Source organism: Gallus gallus, chromosome 1, assembly GCF_016699485.2.
Source record: "Gallus gallus isolate bGalGal1 chromosome 1, bGalGal1.mat.broiler.GRCg7b, whole genome shotgun sequence".
Lineage (NCBI taxonomy): Eukaryota > Metazoa > Chordata > Aves > Galliformes > Phasianidae > Gallus > Gallus gallus.
This window is the reverse complement of record NC_052532.1, coordinates 110,519,454-110,537,978: the sequence shown is the minus strand read 5'-3', so window position 1 is coordinate 110,537,978 and position 18,525 is coordinate 110,519,454. Positions and strand designations below refer to the sequence as shown.

Genomic DNA, 18,525 nt, shown 5'->3' with positions numbered 1-18,525 from the left:
TCACTGTGTCCCCCAGCTCAGATCTTTAAGAGAAGGAGAGGTGAGAAGGACCATCAAGTCCTCCAGTTCAGTCTGTGAACTCTGCATAAGGCAGTGAAGAGCTGTCTTTCACCCATTCCTCATCATCCCCTCAGTCCTCTTTCCTCTTCCTGAAGATGTGATCTTAATCAGATCCCCTCACTCAGTTATCACAGAATCACAGAGGTTGCAAAACACCACTAAGATCATCTAGTCCAACTGTCAAAAATATAGTATAAAAGAATCTCAGCTTCAAGCCCTCTCATCTTCTCCCAGGGACGTTATGTCATCAGACTGCCACAGGTCCTACTTCAGAGACCTGGGTGACATAAACATGCACAGGACCTCAGGAAGATGGCCTACCTGTGCCACTGCCACCCACTCACCCACTGCTCTCACAGTTACTTGGCTTCTTCCTTCCAGCATCCCAAATCCAGCAGGTGAAGCAACTGGGCCTAAACGAGCACTGAGGTAGCTTTGTTCTGGCACTTTTGTATGCCAGGTTGGGTGATATTTGTGCTAAGAAATCACTCACAGTTTACATACGAACAGTAGCTGTGCCAAATGTTGTTCCCCAAGCCAATTACTGGCTGTAAACAGCTGTATGAAGTAAGGGAGGTGACAGAGAAAGGGCTGGGAAGCTTTCCCCCCTGGTCTGAACTATACATCTACACAATTAGCCAGACACTGTCACATATCTTTAATCTACACACAGAGATGTTTTCTGAGACAAGCAAACAAGACAATTGCATTAAAGCATCATAAACAATCTTTCCATTATCACGACTTCGCATTTTTTTCAAGCATTCATCAAATATTTATAGCACATATTCTAGTGATAAAAAAAATTGATCAAAGTGCAAGCATACATGCTGTTTCTGAAAACTGCTTTTCCATTTTCTCACACCCTTTTGAAAATGAATGCTCATGGACAGTCAGTAAACAGCGGAGAAGCTCTGATCTAGGTAGGCCACCTGGTAATACCACAAGACGAGCAATGGACTTGTATGCAAACCTCCAAAGAATGTGACTCAACATTTTGAACTTCATGGCTACAGTTTGTCTGGTTTAGCTCCATTCTTCTAATCTTTTATGACAGGACTTTGCCGTATATTAAAGATAGCAGACAAAGGTAGCAATGGATAAACGTTTGATTTCCCCTCCAACCAATGGGCAGGTGCTGCCTACAAAGTTTAAACAAAGTTTGAACAACTTCTTATTGTGTATTATAAGAGTCATATATCAAAGCCAGTATCAGACTGTCAGTTTGAGCAACTTAAATGATTTTATACCTGTCTTGATCAGAAAAGGAACCTCAAAAGTCTAAAAAAGTCTCCTCATTCTTTGCCTATCTGCTCTTTGCTGTTTTCTTAAGCTGTTTTTTAGAACTAGAAATCCTTCCTTCCTTCCAACGGACACAACTGAAAATGAACTGTTTGAGCTCAAGTGTTTTCTAAGCATGCCAAGAGCAGACTATAAAGTGAAAAAAAAAAATGAGCTAATTAGTTTACTTTTCTCCCAAAAATAAACTAACAAGAAGAACCTTTAAAGAACATCGTTCAGAAATACTGGTATCAAAGGAAGAGACTGCTGATAATCTTGGATTCTTTTGCAATGATTTATTCCATATTTTATTGCACAATTTATAAAGAGAATTGCAGCAATTTGAGTTCCTACGTTGCTACAGGAGATTAAAAGATTTTCTTATCAGACAATTCAGAATTGTGATGATTCACACCTTCATTATTTCTTGAAACCCTCCAGCTTCCTCCACAAGTACAGCAAAGGTTTTGCATGACTACATCCCTTAAACTAAACAGCACTCATGTCATTTTCCCACGGTGCTGAGAACAAACTAAGGGTGAAACAGTAACCCTTTCGAGCCAGTTAAACTACCATCATTATTTTAAAATAAATGAAGAGGAGCCTGGTTATTTACGACTGTGTGCTTGTGTTTTATGCATGCCTTACCTTGGAGACATTCGATAGCCCCCAAGAACACTGTGTTAACTATAGGCTTCAATAACCATTTGGTAAGAAGGTCACATTGGCCTGTTTGTGCTGAAAAGGTGGAGATTTGAAGACATGGGGTAATAACAGAGCAAGTGGAAAGACAACGTAAAATTATTTTCACTGACAGGGTTTCCACACAAGCATGAAACCTGGGTCAGAGAGAGTCACTTCAGTTAAAAGTGCATGCCAGCACTCCTCACTGCCAGGTTTAATTAAGGATATGCCCAGCCTTGCTGTGCAGCACAGAAAAACAGAATGAGAATGAGTCACCTCCAAGGAGTTTCTTAAAATTAGAACAAAGGAGTGAACATACTTTCAGACTTGAGTTTTTCTCAGTGGCCAAACCAAGCACTAGCACACATCAGGCTGCAGTTTCATTCTGCTCTGCAAAAAAGGAGAGTGAGACCCAGGAAGAAGGCCCAGGGAAGACACTTCTGCTTCGTGGTTGCATGAAGAACTTGAGGGCTGTGTGTGAGAGCCAGCTCACAAACATCTCGTTCTTCACATTTGCTCCCCATCGTTGTCATACAGAATTATGTTCTGTTTCTGTAACAGGTAAACACCTTCTCCACAGATATGGCTTTTATTAGGAACGTTAGATCTTCTTGGGTTAAATGTGGGCAGGGTACTCATTCATGCTCATAGAAGATGATGAGGTGCTGCTTTACAAGTCCTGACTCAAGGATTGTGTGGTTTTAGTTGTTTATTTCCCCCATTATAAACTTCAAATTACACTCCAAAGAAGCCAAAGGAATAACTATTTGATTTTCATAGAATCATAGAATGGCCTGGGTTGAAAAGGACCATAATGATCATCTAGTCTCTATCCCTGTGCTATGTGCAGGATCACCAACCTCCAGACCAGGTTGCCCAGAGCCACATCCAGCCTGGCTATTTTATAATATCTCCCATTTGGAAGAACTGAGAACAAATGTGTCTGGACACTGACCATCCCACAAAAAAATGCTTAGTTTCATGAGAAGACTCAGAGATTGTATGCTCTCTTCTGCAAATAGTCTTGAAAGGTAGGAAATAAGAAAGCTCTCTATATCCCCTGCCAACACACACACACCTCATTCAGGAGGATGCAGTTCTGTTCTGAACACAGAGTGTACCTGTTACAAGCAAACCGGTGATAGCTGGTACTTTTCCAATTGCAATCTTTGCACTGACTTTGAACGATCACGGTGGCTTAGAGTGCTTCCTTTCTGGGATGCCATAGTGCAAAACAAAACCACGCCTCTGTACTACCTTTTACTCTGAGGATCCTTAAAATGGCCCTTCAGTGACTTCCCAATTTCTACTTTTCTTTTTAAGTGAGAGTTTTGTGAGTCAAATATTGAACAGAATAGAATCATAGAATCACAGAATGGCCTGGGTTGAAAAGGACCACAATGATCATGTAGTTTCAACCCCCCTGCTATGTGCAGGGTCGCCAACCACCAGACCAGGCTGCCCAGAGCCACATCCAGCCTGGCCTTGAATGCCTCCAGGGATGGGGCATCCAAAACCTCCTTGGGCAACCTATTCCAGTGCGTCACCACCCTCTGTGTGAAAAACTTCCTCCTAACATCTAACCTAAACCCCCTCTTATTTTAAAGCCAAGCCCTGTACCTCCTTCAGCTTTGTAGATCAGGCATTGTGCTTGAGTCTCTCACCCATTCATTCATTTGCATTACATCATAAAGGTATGTTTTAGAAATAAAACATGAATAGGGAGATTTTTTAAAGCTTTGTGATTAGCTGGAGATTAGAATTCAGTTGAACAGTTTAGATAAATACAAGTTTGTATGTGTTGACATGGCTACCTATTGTCACAGCAGGTAGAAGTTTGGCAGCTTCCCAGCTTTGCTCTCCAGTGGGGGTTTGTAGCAATGCAAAGTAGTGTCCCACCTTCCAGTGAAATGAAATGTTTCAGAAAGTGCACACTGCAATCTTGATAGTTTAGCAAGAGGAACTCACAGAAAACTATATTTCTTTGTTCCAAAGCTTTACACATTTTTGACAGAAATGTCTGAGTTTAGTTGATTAGTATATGTGTTTGGGGATTGTTCCCCCTTCCAACTAGCTTAGAAGAAACAGTATTAGAAAAATAAATAATTAAGGAAGCCAACAGTCATCTGCTTTCTCTGAATATTGGGCAGATGACAAAACCACTACAAAATTTGGTGCACTACTTATGAGCAGGAAATCCTCCCTGAGAAATAACACTCTCAAGATCATGCTAAAGCTTTCTGTTAGCTTCTACTGAAAGTGAAGGAGCAGAATGACAAAAATGCACCTACTTTTGAGATCTCTTTCTTACAGTGGTGACTCATATATTTCTCAGTATGAGATACCACTTTTTCTGGCCAGTATTAACATTAATGAATGGTACTCTGAATGAGAGATTTTTTTGAAATAATCAATTCCAGGTTAGCCTATCATTACCTATAACTTATCTGCGATTTGCACTGGATGTGCAATTTGAGAGCTTTTCAACCCCCACTGTAAAATCTTTGCTCATTTAACTCTCACAAATACAAAAAAAAAAAAAAAAAAAAAAAAAAAAAAGCTCTCAAAGATATTCCAGCAGCCTAAGTAGCTCTTCGGTCATGAAGAAGCAGTCATGTTTAGCTGTGCTGTTATGTTTATAGAGTGATCATATTTAGCACATTTAGTCTTGATTATGCGGTGAAAACAGAGTCAAACAAACTCTAACATTGCCTGCTGCATCAAGAAACTTCATATTTACAGTAAGTCCCGAAGCACAATGGCATCAGTGCCACTTGCTAAATGCACAATGCAGAAGCAAACGACCCAGGATCCCAAACAAAAAGCCTGCATTACCCATGGAGCAGTCAGTAGGGCTGGAAGTCCTGCTAAAGCAGGAACAGAGAGCACACGTTGATTTCAGCCATCCTACATCAGAACCTGAAGACATGTGATGATGGTGATGAGTGTACACCTATAGATATCTGCAGAAACACGAGGCCGCATTCCCAAAAACAGATTGCAGGAAACACTACACAGGACACCCTTCCTGCCAACATCTAAGCAATGGTAAGGAAGCACAATGATGCAAGTTGAGCTTTACGCCCTGCCAGAAACCTGACTTCACACACTTGTCTCCTCTATGACCTGACTAACCTAGCAAGTGACAGCCTCATTATAAATATCCAAGAACCACGAGGTTGTCTCTTTCCCACTGTCACAGCTAATTAACTTCTAGGAATAACTATGGGAACTATTTTATTTTGCCACCCCAAACATGGGCTTAGAGTGTACACAATCTATCTGCCCTGCTGTAATTGGCAGAGATCAAACATCCCCCAGTGAACAGTGAGGCAGGTCTCTGCTGTGGGCGTGGGCTGTGCATCCAGGGTACCAGGAGTGGCCAAGGCAGCACCAAGATTTATACCACCAGTTGAGGACAGAGAGTCTCACTTGTGTGAAATGCTCAAAAAACATATGTGTGCCTCAGGAAACTGCTTATACGAGCTGTCATTTCAGTTTAGAAAAATCTAGACATAGTCCTGTAATTAGGAACAGCTAAATTGCCTCCTCTTTAGTCAACAGCATGAGGAGAAATTTATTTCATTTAATAAACCACTCTTAATGATTATCTGTTTGCTCCCTAAATCTCCAAGTAATCGTGTAGTACAAGCACAGAATGCTGGCAAGGGACTTTGCCTCCCAAACCTAAGTGACAAGAAATCTCTTCAGCTTCCCACCCAAGAACAGATCTCCTCAAACAGCCTTTTCCCACTGATACTAAAGCCCCTGGACAGCTACTGGCTGAAGAGAGGGACCTTGGTTTTCCAAGTGGAGGGCTGCCAAGAACATGGAATGAACACCTACGTCTCAGGGACAGCAGAAAGCTGTAAATTGGCTGTTTATAGAGCAGCAATTGTTTTACAATAATTGTCTGCTATACCTGCATCCTGTTCCTGTTCCAGGAGTTTACAATGAATCAATGTACCATGAGTGTTTATACCCAGATCAACCTGCAGCGGCACAATTTAAAGACTGTTTCCTCCCCTCAGCTGAACTGACCAAAGCAAGCAACCCTATCAGGAATTTGTTCTCTTCTTAAAAAAAAGAATTATGAAAAAACTGTGATCTTTTGCTCATTCTGCCCAGGCACGAACCCAGCAGTGCAGGAAGGACAGTACAAGTCCAAGTGGCAGGAGTAGGCCAGGTCATACAACCATTAAGGTTGGAAAAGACCACTAAGAACATCTAGTCCAACCACAAACCCATCCTCACCATGCCCACTGCCCAAGTCCCTCAGTGCCTCAGCTCCATGGTTCCTGAACACCTACAGTGACAGTGACTTCACCACCCCCCTGTACAGCCTGTGCCACTGCCTCACCCTTCTTTCTGAGAAAAAATTGTTCCCTAATATCCAACCTGAACCTCTCCTGGCACAACTTGAGGACATTCCCTCTCATTCTATCACTGTTACCTGGGAGGAGAGGCTGGCCCCCACCTTGTTACAATTCCTTTCAGGTGGTTGTAGGGAGCAATGAGGTCTCCCTGAGCCTCCTCTTCTCCAGACTGAGCAATCCCAGCTCCCTCAGCCACTCCCCATCAGACTTGTGCACCAGATCCTTCACAGCTTTGTTGCCCTTCCTTGGACACCCTCCAGGGCCTCGATGTCTTTCTCATTTTTGCAGAATCTTTTGGAGCTGCAGGATGGCTCACAAGACAACTTTCAAGGAACTACCAGCTGGGATGGCAAAGCAGAGAAGCTCTGCTTTGCATATGGACATATGTGCACTCACATATACACCCAAAGCCTCTGAACTTGCTGCAGTAGAGGGCTTTTTTCAAACAGCAGGATAATTAATGAGAAGAAATCACCCTGACGGAAATCCTCATGAAGACTAGCCCCTTCTATTTTACTGTGGTAACAAGGTGATCCCACCCACAGCTGGGACAAATGCTATTGCTTTCACCTCAGTATCTGGTGGAAAAAGCTATATAAAATTCATAGACAGAAAAAATGACAGAGCTGAGACGTTGGAGTTAGAGTGAGCCAAGAGTAGGAAGTGCTGCGCATTGTATCCTAGAAACAGCCTTGAGCTCTTCAGTGCTTTTCAGATACTCACTGTAGAATGGTTGGAAGAACTGGTGCAGATAAAGTAGATATCAGCTGAATCATTGCCACACGGTCATTAATCTCCAAAATTTCAATCACATTGTCATTAAAATTTAATAGGGTGATATGCCCTGAACTATACAAACACAACTGAGTCTGCGCTTCAGGAATACATTTATGTATATGAGAGTGGGAAAAACAGTAGTCAGGTGTAAGAAGTTACCTACTATCTTCCCTCACTTAGAGCCATGAAAAATAATGCCTTGCAAATGATAAAACTACATCCTGTAATGTGAAAGGCTGAACACATTATGATTTCAGTAAGCATATCTTTAATCAGATGAAGATGTTTATTGTAGAATCATAGAATCATTAAGGTTGGAAAAGACCTCTAAGATCACCCAGTCCAACCAGCAGCCCATCACACCATGCCCACTGCCCATGGCCCTCAGTGCCACATCCACACGACTCTTGAACAGTCATGGGATGGTGACTCCACCACCTCCCTGGGCAGCCTGTTCAGTGCCTCACCGCTCTTGCTGAGAAGGAATGTTTTCTAATATCCAGACTGAATCTCCCCTACCACAGCTTAAGGATGTTAGCCCTCGTCCTATCACTGTTACGTGGGAAAGGCCATCTCCTTTATTTCCAAAGAAGAGACTTGATTTGTTTTCACATTATAAAAGAGAATCTAGTCATCGTTTTTGTGGTGCTACAATGAAGAGTAGTTCACCCTGAAGAGCTGGAAAAGACTGGAGAACCTAGTAGATGAAAGTAGAGCGAGGACCTTGTAGATGAAAAAGCAGTCTTGGAATGAGCAGTCTTGGAACAAAAATTCTGTATAACCCTTAACAAAATCTAGAGCTACAAGAAATTCACCTGTTTTCAGATTTCTCTCAATTTTGCAGCTGAGTCAAATTTGCTTTGGTGAGAGGAGTTATCTTGTTTTGCAAGTTTGCCAACTGGGAGACGGTGATTAAAAATGGATTGTTCCTTTTGTGTATAGATTTATCCAAGGCTGAACCTTCAAATAGAAATTCCAGAATGTATGAGGGGAGGAAAATCTATCTGGGGAAAGAGAGAAGAATATAGCTTGTAAATGCAGAATTATTTCATCAAAGTTAAATAGATTGTCTTTTTTCATAGCAGGAATTACAAGTGACAGATGGTCTTGCTGCTGAACCAAAGGTGTAGAAGACCTATGATTCAATCTGCATTCCTGGCTCTGAAACAGATTTCCTGTGCAAAATAGGGCAAAAAACAACATTTCAGTAATGGCCAGTTTTGCAGACTTAGTCTGAAAAACTTAAGACCTGATCTTCAGATAAGGGCAGTGGGAGCATTGGTTTACCTTCACTGGGAGAGGTAAATGTAAAGCCACTCTGAAATGATAGCTTCTTAACTTCAGATTGAATTAAAAAAAAAATACTGAAAATGTAAAAATCAGAAAATGGTTCCAAATCTTGAAAATTCTGAGCAACAGCCTTTCCAAGCAATGTTTTTTCTATCTGTGAAACGGATATATTCTTCCATTGGTCTCCTATCAATATTCCCATATGTACACAGGACTACACGACCTCAGACAAGAGAAACAGAACAGAGTAGAAGTAACACCAATAACAATACCTACAATTGAGATTATCTTTTACATTTTCCATTACATAAGCCTGCCTTCGATTTAGTCTCACCAACTTTGTTCACATGCATTGAAATTGTCTATTATGGTGCTGAATTACATTAAGCTGAATTTGAATTTTATTTCTGTACACGGATATATTTTTAGTTACCTTATAGAGTTCACTCATTTCTGAAATTGACTATTTCTCTAACCTCAGCGTTAAAATAAAGTCAAAACAAACTGAAAACTGGTATTTCTCCGTCATCAAATGATTGTGAACTACAACAACAAAACATGGACTTTTCCTTCAGGTTCCTGTATAACCTCATGACTGACCATACCGTTACTCTAATTGGTAAAGATATCTGCTTTACATCTAAAATTTAAACTTGTTAATGGAGTATGAAAGTATACGTTTAGTTCCAGATGACAGATTTTATCATTTTGTTGTTTTTTAAAAACAGAACATTATTTTAGAAAAAAAAAATAGCTATGAAATCTAGTGTTATATGAACTCACTTTATGCTAAGAGTCTTGAGTAGACTTCATCAACCATTCTCAAAATGTATTTTGACGCTGTCTTTTTTCTTGATTCTTGAAGGTTAGATGATCTCACACTATACTTCTATATTGACTGAAATAAGTATTTTTCAAGTTCATACTCTTCTGCATATTGTAGTGAAGATTTTGTACAAATTCTTTCCTGGAACATTCTGAGAAGGTATGAAAATGATTTTTTTGCTGCCTCTCAGAAAAATTCCATGTACCCTTGTGTTTTGCTGAATTCTGAAGCAAAAATAGAGTAGAATCATTAAGTTTAGAAAGACCACTAAGATCACTTAGCCCAACCATCAGCTCATCCCCACAATGCCCATTGATCATGCCCTTCAGTGCCACATCTATACATTTCCTGAACACCTCCAGGGACGGTGACTCCACCACCTCCCTGAGCAGCCTGTGCCACTGCCTCACCTCTCCTTCTGAGAAGAAATGGCTCCTAATACCCAGCCTGAACCTCCCGTGGTGCAACTTGAAGCAACTACTTCTCATTTTATCACTGTTACCTGGGAGAAGAGGCTAACCACAGATATATAAAAATGACTTTTCTTTCTATCAGTGCCATTATTTTGAAGCAATAGTCTTTGCAAGACAAGTAAAAAATTAAAAATATATATAAATGGAACATGCAAATATGATATGACAGCTTTCTTAAACTTTGTGAGTCTGTGAGCAGAGAGAAGCTAAGTATTTGCTGCCCTCAAGTGGTGTCCTATTTTCTTCTTCCCACAGGCATCCACAGTTCTGCTTTGCTCTTCATATAGTTCAAGTTCAGGGTTTTGTTTGTTTGTTTGTTGTTTTTGGAAGAAAACAGGAAGCTTGGAATAAATAGACTTCAATTTTCATTGAGAAAACATGCTCTTAGAAAAAGGTATTTCTCTTTATATACTCAAGAGATCTTTGATGTGCTTGATCTTGTATATGTTTCAGTTCTGCTTTACTGCATTGTAGAAAAGGAGACTGGCATACACAGACACACGAAATGCAGGCTCCAAAACACTTAAATGTTGCTGATTACTCTCATGTTGCATTGAATGTGGGGCTATGCAAAACTAAGCAAGAATCAGAATCAAAAAGCAGGAAATACATCCTGAGAAAAATGTTCTTGCTCAAAAAGGCCATTTCCAAATTGTAATGGGAAAAAAAAACTGAGTGTGTTGTATGTTTACAAAAAATAGCTTTGAGTTACTGACAATGAGTTAAAAACCTCAGCTAAGAGGGATCCTATCATGCTTCAAAGGTGGGGTATAACTCCAGCTGCAGCTCAAAGACAGCTGGATCAGGTTCTAACTCAGCCAACATAAGTAATAAGAACTGCATTTTGAGACTGCATTTCATGAGGAAATACACTTCTTCCAAACAAAACTCAAAACAAAAAATCCAAATACCTCACTACAATGTTAGTCTGTTTTCCCAACCATGACCTACTGTCTGAATAGTGATTAAGAGATCCCTTTATCTTAGCGTGTTTCATCCATCCTCTGCATCCAGGACTACTCAGGAACTGCAGAGCTACTACACTGCATCAGGCTGTTTTTAATGTGTCATCGGCACACTCAGGGGCCATGAATGCCAGGTCTCGTGGTGGTATGTCACACAGATACTAAGTAAACAGATGGTGCTTCAAGGATGCTATACAGTCTGGACTACAAGACGCAGTAATTAGACAAAAGGAATAGAAACACTTCGAAGAATAAGAGTGGGATGAAGAGAGCAAGGGGAGCAGGTTCTGAACTGCTCCCTGTGCCTTTATGTAATAAAAAACATCTGCATATTAACATGAAATAACAGCTCTGGAAGCATTTGTGTTCTCCACCTTCTCCAATTTTGTCCTAGTGGCACTGTCCCTCTCTGACATATGTTGCAATCCTATTGCGAAACCAGTCATTTTCTGAGATGATGTCTGAAAATAGCAGGTGGACACGACATGGAATGACTAAATGCCTATCATTTGGGAAAGTATCCAAAGGAGATGTACATTTCACATGAAAGAGAGAGAGAAAGAGAGAAAGAGAGAAAGAGAGAAAGAGAGAAAGAGAGAAAGAGAGAAAGAGAGAAAGAGAGAAAGAGAGAAAGAGAGAAAGAGAGAAAGAGAGAAAGAGAGAAAGAGAGAAAGAGAGAAAGAGAGAAAGAGAGAAAGAGAGAAAGAGAGAAAGAGAGAAAGAGAGAAAGAGAGAAAGAGAGAAAGAGAGAAGAGAAAGAGAGAAAGAGAGAAAGAGAGAAAGAGAGAAAGAGAGAAAGAGAGAAAGAGAGAAAGAAAAGGAAAAAGGACAGTAAATGACACAGTCTTTTCTATTCACTTCTAAGATCATACATACCCTGAGCTAGGATAATGGCATCCCTCTGGACTCTTACCTGGACACCCCCATCTCCTTGCTCCCACTGCTGTTGGGAGCCAGAGTCACAGCAAGGCAATGCCAGGAATCTTTACTGCTTGGGAAGCCAGCAGAGCCTGGCAGAACCAGCATAATGCATGGAGCAAAACATTTCATTGGAGTGCAAACTGTGCTGCAGGTGCTGCAAGCTGAGAGGCTCAGCCTCAGCCACCCCCTCAGATCCTACCTCTAGCCCAGGCCTTTGGCCTGTGTGTTTTTACACCAAAATCCCTTTTCTTTCCATTTGTGAAACTATACCATATTTTGCATTTATATCTGAAGCCACTTAAGAATGTGCATCAGGTCCCATGCCAGAGCACACTCACTGTCAGTCAGCCAAGTCAGAGTCACAGCAAGTACACTTTGGGTTTGCTTGGCAATGTTGACAGCCACTTCTCTTACATTTCTTCAGGCTATTACAACTGTGTTTAAAAAAAATCCCCAGGTGAATGTTCCCACTCCTTTGAGTGTGTGAGCACAGTGAGTAACAGCAGCACATGCAGTTACATGCAGTTAGAAACTGTTGAGGACGCACAGGAAACCTATTCCTAGCTGACTTCCCATAAAAGATTCCCTTTGGTGCTGATCAGCTGTGTTTTACCATGCAGTCTACCACGGACATTGTTAGTGGGCATGGCAGTGATGGGTTGACAGTTGGACTAGGTGATCATAAAGGCCTCTTCCAACCTTTACGATTCTCTGATCCTATTCCCTGATTCTATGAAATCCATGCCGGTCAGGATACCAGCAGTGTGTCAAGGGCTCTTACAGAGGAGCAGTAACAAAGCTTAGGGTTCATCCTTATCCAGGCAGAAAAGCCACAGACATCTCAAACCTCCCTGCACTAGGTATGACTCCACTTGCAGAGGAGCCACAGCAGAGCCGAGGCCAGCCACTCTGGGGACCTCTCAAAACAGTGAGTTGTCAGAGTGTGCTCAGGGCACAGATCCAGGTAATTTTCCTCAGGGCTGACTGCACTGGGGATGTAAAGTAGAGTAATCTTGTAGGACCTTGACCTGTCACCAGTTGGTGCTAAGAAAGTGCTTTCCCCGTGCTTGACAAACAAGGGGCACAGGCAGATGATCAGGCAGAAGTGGGTAAGATAAAGGAGCACAGCCACTAAAAATATGTTTGAAGTTTTCAGGTGGGAAAGCAGCACAGCAGTCTCAAGCTGTTTTCCCAACTTTAGAAGAAAACACAGAGCAGAGAACTTTCTGTACAACATCTGCTTCTGCTCAGTGATGACATTACTGGGAGTGTCATTTCCCAAAGGTTACACTCGTCTGAGCAGCAGTGTAGTGCAGCCTGTCTGCAATGGGAAAGCTTGTCATTTTGTGCAATGGAAAACCTTTGAGGCATTTCATGCAATCAGCAAGTGAGAGAGAAAAAGAATTTAACAGGATGCCTGTAATTTCAGTCATTTTGTGGTAACATCCAAACATTTATTCTAAATAAAATACTGGTATTTAATCAGTCTGACAAATAGTCTCTCTCAGCTCCAATACATTATGTTCCTATGATAGATTTTAAGCTTATGTAACTTGTCAAGACCACAACGTAGTCTTGATCATCATCACTCCACACCTGGTCTTCTGTCAGTGCAGATGCCACTCAATTCTCAGAAGATATGCATGAGAAAAAGCACCCAATCTAAAATGTCACCAGTGGAAAGATTGGCACAGTTAAGTCTCCTGCGCTGGAAATAAAATAACAATCTACCTCCAAGAGGTTCTTTCTAGTAAGCCCCCAGGATTTGCAGAGTGTAAGGACAGTGCTCATGGAGATGTCTCTGTTACTTTACTCTGCATCTATCTCTTGATATCTTCACTCCAAGAGGGGTAGTCACAAAGGTTTTCGGTTTAAGTGAAATATAACATGTCTATCTGTAGATGAAGAAAGTACATTTAGAGATTTCTTACTGGTGCTACCGATATTAAGCACCGTTCAGTTCATGACATCGGTAATCTACAGGGAAATCCTGATCTGTTTCCATGAAACCTTCATCTTCCTAGAGCCTTGAGTTCCTAATTCAGGTATCAGCAATGCCGTTACCCTGGAGATCTTCACACTGTAGTCAGCACTGCATGAGTAGTATCATCCCCTTTTCTGCTTTAGAAAGGAGGAAGCTACAGACTCCGATCATTTCCAGCCTATACTGACAGCAAAACCTCAAACAGAAAAGTTGGAGAGAAGAGGCCAAGAAACCAGCGTGTATATCTGTGTGTGGGTACACGAACAGAGAACTTGTGGGACTTGCAGCACCTCTGTAAACAGTTTCCCTGAGAAGGGGCAGATGTACTTTTAGAGACTACGGCTTTTTTGCTATTTCCTAATAAACATATAAGAAACACCGGGACAGAAGTTACAATTCAGCTGGCAAATAAAGCAGTCTTTTTACATTTCTGAGCCCACAGATCTGCACAAGCACTGATGCAAAATTAACAACAATAAGTCAATAAACAAACATGCTGATAGAGAAAAAGGGCAGAGATTTTGTTGCCTTGTTGGTAAGAAGGGACAGAAAAGGAGCACGTGATTGCTAGGAGTTAACACAAAGTCAGTGTAGACTACCATGACTACTGTGACATTGGGGCTGCAAAGAGGCCCTGAACAAGAAGCCAAGTAGTAAAATACGAATCACATACTCATGTTAATGACTGGGGTGACAGGGAAACCTACAGCAGAACTGCAGTGCAAGGATTTTTGTCCTGCAGCAGCCCAGGTGTAAGCAACTTACAGGTCCAAGTATCAGCTGAGCACCAGGCATAAGCACCTCCATATGGCCCCAGGGCACTGCTTAAAAATGTGAATCCCAGGTCCACTGCCACGTCAGCAAGCAGGCAGCCATGGAGTTAGGAAATGAGGGTAACTAGGAAGTAGAGGCCGTCACACTTGATCGCATAGATGGGCAATCTAAAAGCAAGGATAGCCAAGGCTAGGGAAAAAGCACCAAAAGCAGCAGGGTGTATGAGCAACAGAAAAACCTTGAGGAAGATATATTCCTGAGCAAAACAGCAGTCAGTTTCCCCCGTCAAAAAGAAGAGGATGGGCAATCAGAAAGCTTCCATCCTGGAAAGATAAGGAGCGTTTAAACGCCTATGGCTAGGGGAGAATGGAAGACCACCTTCCCTGAGACAACACTGTGTCCAAATGCCAGGAAAAGAGCCACAAAGAAAAGACCAGAGCACTGCAGAAGGCAGAAGGGTTACCTGAGTAACACAGTTCAGCGTTAGTCCTTGCCTTTGGTTAAATATTTAATCTTAGTGTTAGTTTAATTATGGAAAACAGCAGGGTTTCTGGGTTAGACATTGAATGCAGGCTATGGTTCAACTTGTTATCTCTTGTGCTGTCTTGAGATGTGGCTTTAACAGACTCTTTTCCTTTCTGCACTATTATTTCACATCCTAAATTTCACCATGGCCATGCAGTTCAATAAGAGAAATTTCCTGTCAAGATTTCCATTCCTATGCTTTTTTACAGTGGTTAGCACAGTGGGGCTTTCACCCTAACTTAGACCTTTAAGTGCTGCTAAATTGAAAAATGGTTCTACATTTTAAAATGCCTGAATGCATCCACTACCACAGATGGAGTAACAAGAATATCATTTTACCAGGCAAAGATTATTTTCAAAACAGACAGAACCAGTCAGCTGATGTGACAGAACATCACAATACAAGGTCTATCATGATTACTGACATTAAAATGATTATTACAGATTTAATAAACTAGAAGCAGATGCCTGTTTCAACTATCACAAAGTTAATGAGCCCAGACAATGCAAAATGTGTTCATTACTTGTACTCAATTATTTCCAAAATTGTTAACTTGCTCATAGCAATAATATAACCTGTGCATGGCAGAAGATGCAAGGAGATATCCATTTTAAAAAGCTAGCCCCAAATACTGTTTTGACTACATAATGGAAACTGCTGATTTTAGCTGATAATGACTGACCTGTAAAGAAGGCAAGTAAAGTCACATTCCTACTGAGTCCAGCAAATTCCTGGATGTGTCTGAGAGCCCTTTTTGGACTATGGATAAAGCCAGTGGCACATGGAGCAAGATGGCTGGCAGCATGCATGAGATCATGTGTAGGTCCTCAGCCTGGCTGCCTGTGCACAGAGCATGGGATAAATACCTATCCAGCTCAACATGGTGCTGACCCCAGACTCATTAGTCCTGCTGGGAGTTCTGGGGCAGTCCCATGGTGGTACTGTACCAGAGGCACAACCCTCTGTCTGTGCTGTAGGCACAGCTGTGTGGTGTATAGAAATGCATTCAGTCCCTGAACACGCGCTACCACCTAGAGCTGTGCCCATGGCTTCTGTCCCTGCAGGCAGTGGTGGTGAACAGCTTGAAGACTCATGTTCACTTGAGTTGCCATGGCTTGCTGCACCAGTGAGAACCCTGAGTGCCTTTTGAAACAGGAACCTAATCACTATAAAGCACATTTCTTTTTAAACCTAGGTCTGCATGTGCAAATCTTGGCACAAACCTCAAAAAAAAAAAGAATCTTGACAGTGCTAATTGTCATTTTTCCACTTAATTATGGGAGAGAGAGTGCCAAGTATGAAAGACAAGGGAGAACAGCAGGGCTGAGGATCTGTTTGTTCCACCAGAAGGCAGATTGTACGGTTTCTGCTGTCCCCCTCACTTTGCCTCAGTGGAGGTGTAGAGCAGCTCTTAAAAATACCTCCAAGGGAAACAGCAAGATGGGTGAAGAAAAATAGGCAAAAAAAAAAGTTAACTAGAAACCAGATGAATCAAGAGCATGCATGTGGTTTCCACTGATTGTATTCCCTTTTCCTGGGGAAAGGGAACTGTGCCTAGATAAACTGATTTATAGTTGGATATGTTCATTGTTAAAGAAAACTGACCATGTTTCTGGTTTGCAAAAGAGTTATAATATGCACAGACTAGGCTACTGTAAGGCATCTCATCATTTTTTGCCACTTTGGAGTTAATTTGCCCATTATAAATGGCTCTTAATGCAAGAGCACCAGTGCTGTACTTTTTCACACCTTGCTTAGGCTATAGAATAGGTGAAGGAAGAGAGGCGCATCATAGGTGTTATGCACTTCAACAGGTCAGTGGGATTTCTTGACATGGCAGAAAGAGTATTTTCAGATATAGCCCAATAACCAGAAATAAAAAAAAAGGGGGATTTCTGACACTGTGGATATAATTTCAAATCACTACTGCATTTTTTTTTTCTTTCCTGAAGGAACAAACCACACAAAACTCAAGAGACCGCAAGGTTTGGCAAAGATTGATTTGTTCTGTGACTGAAACCAAGTTTCCTCCCTTCAAGGTGCTTTGTCTTGCCCACTTCATTCTTTGGGACAGAGAATATTTTCTTGTCTGCGTTTTTACAGAAAGTAGAGCAAGGGCATTCTCATCTTGAGCACCGTCCCTTGCTGAAATTTCAATAATGATATCTGAAGATTCATTCAGAGTAGATGGCCTCAAAGTCTTGGACTTCAAAGAAGTAAGAAGTTAAATGCCGGTTCTGGTTAAGAGCACTTTGACTAAATGCAAGATTCCAAATTCGCATAGCTAGTCTAAACCCATTTAACTATGGATACACCTTCAGGTGAGATATGTGAGCTGCTTCCATAAACCAGCTCCCGCCTCTCCTTCCAGGCAAAGAAGACAGCTCTACTGCCCACAGTGATTCCCCATCAGTCTGTCCAAGGAACAGCTGACCCACAGGTGCTGACAAGTTTGAAACAAGCAGGGAGGTAAGGGATCATGAAGCAGTGGTACAGAAAAAAAGCTAGAAGACAAAATCCCAAACTAACATTTCAAGGAAATCTGTCTGAAGACAAGTTTTTTATATATATATATATATATATATATATATATATATATTAAAGGAATGATAAATACTTCAAAGTAGATAAAAAATAATCCAATGCTTCTGACATCTAGTTATTATACATCATTGCCAAACTCACCTACTCCGTCATCAGTTCAAAAGCAACGGGATTTTCAACACTTTGGAGTTACAACATATTATGCCTTTAGAGTACAGTCATAGTGTTTACTTTATTTGTGCCTCACAAATTGATTTCTTGAAATGTATAATATATACTGTTACTCATTAAAAATGTTGGTTGACCAATGACAACACATACAATAAAGACCAAAAAAAAGAATTATTATCACAGAATCGCAGGGGTTGGAAGAGACCTCCAGAGATCATCAAGTTTAAGCCCATGCTAAAGCAGGTTCCCTACAATAGATTGCACAGGCAGACATCCAAATGGGTCTTGAATATCTCCATAGAAGGAGACTCCACAGCTTCTCTGGGCAACCTGTTCCTGCGCTCCATCACCCTTACTGTAAAGAAGTTCTTCCACATGTTTGTACAATTACAGAGCAGTTGTCCATTTGAGAAGTAGTGTTCCCAGTTTTTCAATGGATTTCCTTATACAGATCCCACTGGTTGCCCATCCCTAGTCCCAAAACAAATTCTGTGTCCATTTCATTTAATTTGTTCACGTTTATACATTTCAATGTTTTTTCCATTTCTGACACTTTTAAAAATGATTTCCATTTTTTCAAGTTATGTGAATTGTACCATTAATTTCACTGACCTTTACACTTCTACAAGGTTCTGACTAATGTTCTAAATATCTGTACCACAGTTCCTAGGAAACGTGTCTGAGAAGATTAAATGAAGTAATTAATTTGCTGATTCCATCAGAATTGTTCAGACCTGGTTAGGATATCTACATTAAAACCAAATGATTCATACAGTGACAGTGAAAACCAGAGGAATTCCTAATCATTAGCTAAGTGCTGCAAAGCATTAGTGGCAATGCAAAAAGATGATAGATGGTTTCTAAAGAAATTTC

The 18,525-nt window shown here is 41.1% G+C and overlaps 1 long non-coding RNA gene across 3 annotated transcripts in view; it reads right to left on the bottom strand.

Annotated features, from left to right (window-relative positions):
• LOC101749503 overlaps nucleotides 1-18,525 on the bottom strand; it is a 149,475-nt gene that overhangs the window by 102,039 nt on the left and 28,911 nt on the right. Inside the window, exon 1 of one of the 3 annotated variants that reach the window (XR_006932570.1) lies at nucleotides 14,875-14,913. The exons of the other annotated variants lie outside the window; for them this stretch is intronic. This is a non-coding gene — a long non-coding RNA (uncharacterized LOC101749503). Of the gene's footprint in view, nucleotides 1-14,874; nucleotides 14,914-18,525 lie in introns of those variants that run through there. 3 annotated transcript variants of the gene reach the window in all.